At 40.8% G+C, this 11,681-nt stretch overlaps 1 pseudogene; it reads right to left on the bottom strand.

The window, feature by feature from the left end:
* Nucleotides 1–10,208: 10,208 nt before the first annotated feature.
* Nucleotides 10,209–10,385, bottom strand: LOC117802155 (annotated as a pseudogene).
* Nucleotides 10,386–11,681: the final 1,296 nt, after the last annotated feature.

The raw sequence follows: 11,681 nt of genomic DNA on the forward strand, positions 1-11,681 counted from the left end.
CTGTTAGCAAAGCAAATTCTCGGGCTCTATGGAAAATCTACGGAGGCAGAGCCCTGTGATCTGTGGTTTAACAAAAGTGATCTGTGTTTCACTTCAGGTGACCTTGAGGCATGCTGAAGTTTGAGAATTGCTGTTGTACAGAAACTGGCCGGTAGATGCTCAAAATAATAGTATTTTATCATTGTTGTTGTTATGAATTATTACAGGGAGTACAAAATAGACAGTCCCTACTCTAAGAGATGAACAGTCTCGTTAACAGGAAGATCAAAGTTGAATGTGAAATGACCACAGAAGAGAAGTAGAAATTGCGAGGAAGGAGAAATGGGTGCCTGTGGACCAGTACGGCATGACAAAGCTTTGTGGTGGTGGTGGGCTTAAAGGATGAATAGTATTGAAAAGGCAGTGGACCTGAGTAGGGAGTTTGGGTTGAAGAGGCAGCAGTAGTGAGAGCTGTGGCTTACGGGGGCGAAGGATCGAGAAGTATTGAGATGGCAGCTAAGTCAACATTTGTTTAAAATTTCTGACCATCCCTTATAGGCCAGACACTATCCTGCCCTGTGGATATGGAGATGAGAAAGACCTGGAGCAACAGATTCTTTAAGGCACCCTAAGAATTATGGAATTGGATGTTCTTCTTCTTATCCTCCTCCATAATAGAAATACCATATATTGAGGATTTACTGTGTATTAGACACTGTTCTGAGTACTTTCCATGAATCTGCTCACTTAGTTCTAACAAAGACCTGATAACATATGTATTATTATTGTTATTACTACTACTACTATTATTATTATTATTAGTAGTAGTATTGCCATTTTATACATGAAGAAACCATGGTTTAGAGAAGTTAAAGAAATTGGCACTAATCATGCAAGTAATTAAGTAGAGGACCTGGGAACTAGGTCTGTCTGATTCAGAGGGGCCCTTGTAATTCTTCTTGAGGGCTGGAGGGTTTATGTGGCAGAGCTAATAGTGGTCACCCAAAATTGCATTTGTTCCATGGCTCCATGCAGTTAGGTGAGGCCAGGGCTCCATGCAGTTAGGTGAGGCCACATGACTAATTCAGGCCAAAGAATGTGAGCAGAAGGTACATGTATATGTTCTGGACTCAGGCATTGAATGACCTATACATAATTCTCCAGCTTCTCTTCTCCTGCTTGGGTGATCCAGAGAGTAGATTTGTGTTCTAAATGTACCGTTATAAGATCATGAAGCCTTTGGTGGCTTGCGTCCCTGAGTAACTTTTTGGAGCAGAGCCGTATCTCTGATGGATATATAGCTTAAGCAAGAAGTACACTTTGTCAGGTTAAGAGGCTGTGATTTGGGGCTTATTTGTTGCGGCAGCAAAAGCCGAGCCTATGCTGACTAGTGCAGTTATAAAGAGGGTAAAATTAGATGTATAAAATTGAAAGAATCCTGCATTTTGGCCAAAGAATTTTCCTATCTAGTTTATAGGCAAGTTGAACGATTGCAAGTTTTTTTTTTTTGTGCAAGAAATGCAAAGTATTTTGTCTCTTTTAGAAACTGAATTAAAGGTAGACACAACGGTGTCTATTACATATAGCACTTTTTGAGATAATTGTGTTTTAAAATCTTTCCAGTTTGATAACTGAAACCAATCCATCCCAGGATCCTAAAAAAAATCCAGCATTTAAAGTTTATTCTAAATTTGACTGATTTCTTCATATACACAGAATCAATACACACACACACCCCTACCTATATTTGCACACATCCAAACAAACAAAAACAACAACAAAAAAAGGAATTTCTTTCATATACTTGTTTGTCCTAATTTTCAGTCTGGGAAAATATGATTACCTGAGACATTTTCTCCTAGCTGCCCTGAAGAATGGCTTCAGAATTCAGTCCCCGAAGCAGGACCTGATCTTCAAGTCCACACCAGCCCTTTGTCTTCGCCTTTGGCAGATGAAGTGTGAGGGCACTGCTCTCTCTTAGTGTGGCTGCTGGCATGGGTATGGCACACCTCTTTCCATTTGCTTCAGTACCTAAAGAATAGGCTTTCAGTTCTTTCAGAACTTTTAGATTCTTGGTGTGAGCTTGAAGCTCAGCTGAGTTGGGTAAGATCCCTGAACTGGCTGAACGATTCCGTTTTTTATTTTTAACGTCAGATTATAACAAAAACCTCCAGGGCCTCGAGGGAAATATCTTTGAAAGAACAGCGCACCATGGTGGATATTTCAGCCAGGTAAAAGTGCAGGAGCCAATTGCCAAGGGCAAGTGAAAGACAGTAGGAGAAGGAGGTGTTATTTAAACATTCATGTATACATGCAAACATATATTCATTTATATGGGGATCTGTAACTGGGAAAAATTACATTTCAACAATGAATATATTCATAATGAAATTCAATGTGAAATTATTAGTGGTTGTTGATTTGGTTTTCACAAAGCTGCAGTTCACTGAGACGTGGCATGCTAAGAGGGACTGTGTTATTAAATAAATGTGCCACAGAAGAGTATAAGGGTGGGGTGATCTTTTGACCAAACTGGGTAAAGTGTTGGCCATATAGCATTAGAAGTTCTAGGATGGAAAGTGGGTGTGTTTGAACAGGCATGGCAGAGGGGCCAAGAAGATATAACATCAGATCTTGGGTTCAGAGGTCCTATGAATGTCAATCAACATTTGTGGGCTTTAGTCCCCTCATCTGAGAAATGGAGATTTGGTCATTTACTCAATAAATATCTATGTGTCTTGAATTTTCTGAATGCTGGGGATATAGCAGGGTAATAGGATCATTGTGGTTGTGCTCTCACGTAAGCAATCAGATAAATGAACCAGCTATTTTTTGTTAATTAGCACTTCTATGAGGGGAAAAAAACCAGGTTGAAGAGACAGAAAATGACCGAGGGGTAGGGAGGTAATTTAAGTTGGATTTGAACAACAAGGTAGGAGACTATGGTAAGTTCTGGAGGACAGGGCAGCAGAGGAGCACAAATGGACTGAGACCAGGAGGAAGCAATGTGCTGGAAGCAGAATGGGCCAGGGAGCAGCAGAGGTAGGAGATCTGGATGGGGGCAGCTACAAATGCCGTAGGGCCATGACGACCATGGTGAGCCATTTGGATTTTAAATGGCTTTATTTTATCTTATTTTATTTCATTTTTGTTTTATTTCATTTTTTTTTGAGAGCTGGAGAGAGCATTCATGTGAGTGGGGGAGAGGCAGAGGGAGAGGGAGAGAGAATCCCAAGAAGGCTCCATGCTCAGTGCAGAGCCCAATGTGGGGCTAGATCTCACCACTCTGAGATCATGAGCCAAAATCAAGAGTCTGATGCTTAACCACCTGAGCCACCCAGGCATGCCATGAGCTGTTGGGATTGTATTCCAAGTGCAATGGGAAGCCATTAGCAGGTTTAAGTAGAGGAGTGACATGATCAGACCTCTACATTTTTAAAGGGCTCACTCTGCCTGCTTGTAGAAATCAGATTGCTGAGGGGCTGAGAGTAGAAGGAGCAAGACAACCTAGGAGGATCTTGCAGGATCCCGACATTACATTGGGATCGGGGGAAACAGAGGAATTTAAGAATCTGCCTCCTTGTGTCTGGCTAAAATAAAACAAAAAACACACTCCACACTCCCAACCAAAAACTCCAAAATGCATCAGAGATGAAATGGAAAGTCATCAAAGCTCATTATTAGTAAATGTCTCAGTCATGGTGTGAAGAGTGATGATTCCTTTTTTTTGGGTATTGATTTAGCCAGGAAACAGAAATCACTTGAATATTTAATACAGAAGCTCTTTCATGGAGACAGTTGGATGCATAGGTGACAGAAGGCCTCACATGCCAAGCAGGGGATAGTGAGACAACCAGAGATCAGAACCCTGGGAAGCCCCTAGCACTCCACAGCTCGAGGGACAAAGGCGGGAGATGGTGCACCTGGAGCCCAGGACCTGGGTCATCTAGTAGGCTGGTGGAACTGAGTGGGTGTGTCTGCAGGAAGGAGGTTCAGGCTCCACCAGAGGTGGGTGGGGGGAATTAACCCTTGTTGATCTCTCTTCCTGCCTTTCTTGCCAGGGCCTCCCATTGGCGAAAACCACAGGAAGCAAGCTGAGGGGGTACCCGGAAAGGACATCCTACGGGCTTTGCTGTGATGCAGAACAGAGCAGGGGCATGGGGAGGAGTGGACCTGGGGACAAATAGGTCCAGGATCGATGCAGCCCTATCTCTGCCTCCGCATTAACAAAGCAGCAGGTAGTGCCTCCTCGATGTGGGAAGAATGGACAGTGGAGGCAAGCAACCCTGCATGACTGTCTTAGCACAGTAAGAGCTTCATTTTCTCTCCCATGACAGTCGGGCGCAGGGGTTCCTGATTGGTGAGTGGCTCTTCTCCGTGGAGAGATTCAGGGCCTCACCCTCCCTTAGGCTCAGAATCCTTTTCATCTAGCTAGCAAGAGGGGAAAGAAAGCACGGAAAAACCCCTTAAGTTTCTTTATTTAATCCTTACATCTCTATGAAGCGGGCACAATTATGCCATTGAGAACAATGGGGTCAGAAAGGTTAATTAACCAGTTGAAGGTCACACAGCTAGTAAATGATGGCCCTGAGATTTCTGACCTCAAGAATGAAGAGCTGGTAAGAATGGTGATCAACAGCAAATAGGCAGATGATTCATTGCTGAGAGTGGCTTACGTCTCAAAAAAGAGAAAGAGGTTTTGAAAAGATAGAGAAAAGAAAGAGATTTGGAAAAGAGAGCCAAGAGTCCTAAATCAATAGGATGAAATTGAATGGGGGAACATACACATACCTTCCCTTAAACTCAGAAAAACTACTTTGAAAATGTGATGTTTCTGCTTTCTCTTGGATCTGTATTTGAACTGTGTGGTGTATACTTTGTTTCATTTCTAGGCTGACCGTCATTTCAGAAATAAACAAAGTATAAATTAAAAATAAATGCCTACATACATATTGGATGAGAGACACCTGGTTTAATAGAGCTTACAAGAAATAGATTTAAAGGTCTCAGTTGTCTGCAAGCTTATTGTGAATCAGCAGATCGAGGTGGCATTCAAAAGAGGACTTCCATCAATAGAAGCTAAGCGTCCTAAACAAGGGAGGTGAAAGTCTTTATCTACCTGGCCCAACTCCAGTTTGGTTGGGAGTGTCACATTTGAGGAAGGACAGCGTCATACTAAAATGTATCCCAAAGATGGTAACAGTGATGGAAAATGATCTTGAACCCCGGTCATTTGAGGATGGGTTAAACTTAGCACCAGGAAGGTTAGAGGAAATGTGATCTGGGGAGATAACAGTGCAAGCAGTAGGTTTTTTCTGTAGGACACAGCCTATAGCTAGAAGCTGAAGGAAACATGATTCTAACCCAATGTGAACAAGAATTTTCTAACAGAAATGGAATGGGCTAAGTGTTAAAGACCAGCCCCTTGAAACTAAGACCGAATAATGCTCATGAATGGTTAGGGGAGACGAAATTCCTTAACGTAGATAAAGAGGTCCTGTGTGTCTGGTCCCTGCTTTACTCTAAGAATACAGGGTTTGCAGTGCTCCTTATCTCTGCATTCCAGCCCCGCAGGCCTTCTTAATCCTTCATATACACACTGATTTGTCCCACCGCAGGCCATTGGCATATGGTTTTCCTCTACTGAGAACATTCCCCCCCCCTTTTTTTTTAAAGATTTTATTTATTTATTTGAGAGAGAGATAGAGCATGAGCAGGGGAGAGAGGGAGCCTAATGGGGGCTCGATCCCAGGACCCTGGGATCATGACCTGAGCCAAAGGCAGATGCTTAATGGACTGAGCCACCAAGACACCCCCATTTTTCCACTTCTTTTTGATAATAGACATCCTAGTAGGTGTGAGGTGATATCACATTGTGGTTTTGATTTGCATTTCCCTGATGATTAGTGATTTGATATTAAATAAAGTAATAATGTAAAGCCCTTTGGATGGGGCTTGGCACATAATAAGAACTCTATAAGTTTTAATTATTTTTATTATTTAGTGTACTCTGGGCAATGAGAGGTACTTAAATACAATATTATATTGAATCCTCTTATTTAACCAGGTGAGTAGTTACTATAGTCACTCCCATTAGAGGTTAAATGACTTGTGCAGGTTCTCATAGCTGGTAGTTTGGAGTTTGCAAGGAGAGATAATGGAGGGGCATTCCAGGCAGTGGGCCTATTGCATGCACAGTGAACTGAGGTAGTCTAGGATAGGTGAAGGGTCCCCTTAGGGGAGGGGGCAATATGGACCTCATCTCTCATTCCCTCTGTTGCTAAAATATGGTTCATTTCCTAGAGTCCCTCGCTGTACCCTGGCCCTGTTCCTTTCCTGGCAGGCTCCTATTTCTCTATCCTGCAGTGAGACAGGCTGACTTGCCTTTCGTATTTGTTCCTGACAAGCCACACAAAAAGCCTTGCCACTCTTCAGAAGCAACCAGCAATTGTACCTCAATTTCTTTAGAAAGAAGGGAATTAAGAATCCCTCCCCTGTAGCACCTTTGCAGTGCGAGAGAGCCATTGTAGTAATGAGACCGTAGCTATGTGCAAGATTTCTTCTACTGGGCCTGGGCTGTGGAGTGCCACTCATTGCTTCCAAAGTGTCTCCAGAAGAGAACCAGGGTATCATCCTACTCCTTTTAACTACAGCTACATTTCAGGACCCGCTTGACATGAGAGTACATAAATAGGACATTTGCATAATGTATTGAATTTCCACTTAAACCTTAATGATAATTAGTTGAACTGGATTGTCCCATAGGAAATGAAGATATAATGAGTGTTACTTTTCTTGAGTCTAATGCTATAAAATGTAAAGCAATTTTGGGGGCAAATTTTTGCCTGCATTTAGTCCTCTCATCTAATCTGCTTTCATAATCTTTTCCATTAACTAACATGCACAAAGATTTTCCAAGGAATAAGCACTAACTTGTGTATTTAGAGCCTTAAAGAACAAGCAGGCCCTATAAAGAACTCCTTAGAATAATCTTCACATTTTTCTTGTATCTATCTGCCTGCTGAAGAGTGCAGCAAGCTTCCATTTTAACGTACTTCTAGAACAGAAATTTACGTCTCTTAAGATTTTTAAGTATCCATTAAATAACCAATTATTTCAAGCCATTTTTATGACAGTAAAGTAATTTGGACTATCTCTTATTGAAAGAGGACTCTCTCCTCCTGTCTCTCTGCCGTGTTGGACTCCTTGGAGGTCTTGAGCTCTGCAAAAGATTCTGCCTGTACCCGCTTTAATTTGCTCTGTATGATTCAAAGTAAAAACATTAAACTTTAAAATATGTAAGAAGAAGTCCAGGAAAGTTTGATTGTCTCCCACATGGGAATTCATATACACAGCCATCTGACTAACCGGCGGGGAGCCGATGGGATGTGAGCAGGCCACTGACAGTGTCTGCTACACTCTGCCATATGATCCATGGTAGCATTTATTCCCGTTGTAACTTAGTGGTTATCTGCATAATTATTTTCTCATTCCTTTTCTTCATTAGATTATAATGTCCTCAAAGGCAGGAAACCTATCTGTGCGCTCTTGTATCCCCGGGATATAGCACAAACCTGGAGCCTGGAATATAGTGTGCACTCAATATTTGTTGGAAGAAAATAGCTAACATTTATTGATCAATCATGTAAGGCACATTTCTAGGTGCTCTATCTAATATGCCATATACTCTTTACAGTAACCCTTTAAATATTCATTTTCTTTAGGAAGGCATTGAAGCATAGTGAGGTCAAAAATATAACCAACCTCACACTGTGGTAAGATTCCTTCAGTTTTAACATTCTAGGACTTTAAATAGCTATGAGGTGTTCTCCAGCAGGTTGGCATACTGGGGTCCGTAGTAGCTACCAGGAAGGTAATTGAGCTGAAGCACTGATAGCTCATAGGAGAGTACTTGCTCTATGGTGACATTGCTAAGAATATTCAAGATGCCTACTGCTTGTAGAAAACTGGACCTCAATTTTTTTGCTGTCTTTCAAAGTTTGAAAATTCCTAATTCAAAGGGAAAATTATAGAAATCTGCTGTAGAGTTGCAGGCTAGATCTAGAAGGTACATGGATGGAGCAACAAATCGCTTCTAGGCAAGAAAGAAATTCCAGTTTTGATGTGGGTTACACCTTTGGAAAACAACACTGCCTGTTGTTAGTTATGTAGCAAGATGCTGCAGATTCTCAGATCCTGATCTCCTGTCCTCTTCAAGGTTCTAAGATCCAAAGCCTTTGGGTGGTGCAGGCTCACCACGATCTTGACTCAAACTCCTTTTGGATCTCCCCCCCCCCTTTCCTCCACCCATCTGCTATCAGTCAAGACTTTCTGTCTCGGGAGTTTTCTGAACAACAGAAAAGTCAACTCAAACCTGCTTGAGCGAAAGAGAATTTACGGGCTGAGTTGTTGGAAAAAGTTCATTGGCTTTATTCAGGGGCTCAAATGATGTCCTTGTGAATCTGGTGTTTTCTCAGATCTGCTTTGCCCTGTGACCAGTTAGTTCAGGCAGGCTCTTCCCATGCAGGCACCCTGGGCTTGCAACCTGTTCTCTGAGTACCGAGGACAATCAAAGCTGCTTCTTCAGGGTTACTTAGCATCATGCTAGCTACTATAACAAGCAAGCCCCTCCAATTCATTGTCTTAGCACAATAAGAACTTATTTTTCTTTTACATGATGGTCACACAGAAATGTTCCTGATTCCCATGAGTACCCTCCCGCACCACACACTCTCACCAGCACTTGTTACCTCCTCTCTTTTTGATGATAGACATCCTAATAGGTGTGAGGCGATACCTCATTTTGGTTTTGATTTGCATGTCCCTGATGATGAGTGATGTTGAGCACATTTGATATACCTATTGGCCATTTTCCTGTCTTCTTTGGAAAGAAATATATTCAGGTCCTTTGCCCCTTTTAAAATTGGGTTATATATTTTCGTTTTTATTTTTCTTGCTCTCAAGTTGTAGGGATTCCTTATATATTTTAAACATCAATCCCTTATCAGATATGTAGTTTGCAAATATTTCTCCTCTTCCATAGATTGTCTTCTCATTTTGTTGAATGTTTCCTTTGCTGTGCAAAAGCTTTTTATTTTAATGGAGTTCCGCTTGTTTATTTTTGCTTTTGTTGCCTGTGCTTTTGGTGTCATGGTATCCAAAAAATCATTGCCAAGACTAATATCAAGAAGCCCTTTCCCTATGTTTTCTTCTAGGAGTTTTATGGTTTCAGGCCTTATATTTAAGTCCTTAATCCATTTCAAGTTAGTTTTTGTGTATGGTGTAAGATAAGGGTCTGATTTCATTCTTTTGCATGTGGATATCGAGTTTTTCTAACACCATTTATTGAAGAGATTATTCTCTTCTTATTGTGTATTCTTAGTGCCCTTGTCAAAGATTAGTTGACCATATACGTGTGGGTTTATTTCTGTTCCATTGACCTATGTGTTTGATTTTATACTAATACCACACCACTTTGAATACCATAGCTTTGTACTCTAGTTTGAAATCAGGAAGAGTGATGCCTCCAGATTTATTCTTTCAGTTCAAGATTGCTTTGGATATTTGAGACCTTTTGTGTTCTCATGATAATTTTATGACTTTTTCTATTTCTGTGAAAAATGCCATTGGTATTTTGCTAGGGATAGCATTGAATTTTAGATTGCCTTGGGTTGTATGAACATTATAACAGTATCAACTCTTCCAAACCATGAACATAGACTACCTTCCATTTATTGCTATCCTCTTCAGTTTTTTTCACCAATGTTTTTATGGTTTTCAGCGTGTAGATCTGTGAACTCTTTGGTTATTGTGTTGAGGTATATTAATTCTATACCTAATTTGTTGAGAGTTTGTATCATGGAAGGATATTAAATTTATTCAAGTGCTTTTTCTGCATCTATTGAGATCCTTCATTCCTTTAATTCAGTGTGTCATGTTTATTGATTTGCACACATTGAACCACTTGATCATAGTGTATGATCCTTCTAATGTGCTTTGAACTCAGTTTGCTAGCATTTATTGAGAATATTTGCATCTACCTTAATTAGAGATATGGTCTATAATTTTCTTTTCTTGTATGTCCTTGTCTGGCTTTGCTATGAGAGCAATGCTGGGCTCATAAAATGTGTTTGGAAGTAATTCCTCCTATTCTATTTTTTGAAAAAGTTTGGGAAGGATTGACATTAATTCTCTAGGAGGGCATACATTTTTGATTGTCAGCTGTCAGTCTCTGTCACGAATTTCTAATAATTCTAAACAGAGTCTCTGAAGTTAAGTTTTAGTATGAATTGGGTCATTCTTGAATTAATAACTGTAACTAAGGAGGTGGAATTCATTCATTCACTTTAGCAATAATCATGCCTCGGATAAACTCATTGGCTATGATACTGCCGCTGCACAAAGTTCATCATTTTGTCATTCATTAAAAAATATTTACAACAACTATTATGTATCAAACACTATTTTCAACTCTGGGAATATAGTAATGAGTAAAACAGATGACAGTTCCTGCTCTCATGGAATTTATATTCTGGTGAAGCCAGATAAATACTTAAAATGTACAGCATTGTAGATGGTGCTATAGTCATTAACAAAGTAAGAAAAAAGGATAGGAAATACTGAGGAGTTGCAGATTTGAATTTTTGATTGTCATAGAAGGCTTTACTGAGAGGGTGACATCTACACAAAGAATTGAAGGGAGATAAAGGAGTGAGCTATATAAATATGGAGCAAGAGCACGGCAGGCAGAGGAAATGGCTAATAGAAAGGCCCTGAGGCAGAAACAAGCCTCAAATTTGTGGAAAAGCAAGGAGGCCAGTGAAAAGAGTGAGTTAGGGAGAAGGAAATAGGAGAGCATAGAGGAGTAAGAGGCGGCAAATCAGGTATGACCTTACTGGCCATAGCAAGGACTTTGCTTTTTACTGAGTGAGATGGGTAGCCTTAGGAGGGTTTTGAGCAGAGGAATGACATAATGTGACTTATTTTTCAAAATTATCCCTCTGACTATGCTGTTGACAATAGACTATAGAATAGACTAGGGAAATCAGAGAAGAGGCGAATATAGTCATCCAGTGATGAAATGAGTTGGCATGGACCGGGTTGATGAAGGTAGAAAGAAGTGGTCATATTGGGGATATTTTTTGAAGGTAAATGTATTATGTTCATTGTCTGGGTTTGGGTGACATTTCTCTTGGAGCCAGGGAACTGAAGTCAATACCTTAATCACTTGGGAGCCAGAGAGAGATAGTTTTCCAATGAAAATTTGGGAAATTTCCTCCCCAAGAGGAAGGGAAATAGAAATTGGGCAGTTCTCAGTTGGGATGGGTTAGATTATGTTACAGTCAACAACAACAACTTTAAACCTCAGTGAGTTAAGGCCACAAAGTTGTACTTGATGCACCAGCTGCATGTCCAACACAGATTAGCAGGGAACCCATGGTTCTTATAGTAGCTTAGTGTTTTAACTTGAGTTAAACCTTGCAAAAGATATTCTGAGGCTCGATGCAGATCAAGAGAGAAACCAGAAAGAGGGACACAGTTTGGTTTTATTCTCCTAGAAGGAGAACACAGCACCCCGTGCAGGGCCAAATAGGGACGCACTGGTGTTGGTCATGGAGGCAGATGAAAAGAGAACTATGGACAAGCACCTTTATTGTGGTTTCTATGGGAAGGAAAGGGTGAGGCAGGGCAAGCAGGCTTAT

Source organism: Ailuropoda melanoleuca, chromosome 4 (genome assembly GCF_002007445.2).
Source record: "Ailuropoda melanoleuca isolate Jingjing chromosome 4, ASM200744v2, whole genome shotgun sequence".
Classification (NCBI taxonomy): domain Eukaryota; kingdom Metazoa; phylum Chordata; class Mammalia; order Carnivora; family Ursidae; genus Ailuropoda; species Ailuropoda melanoleuca.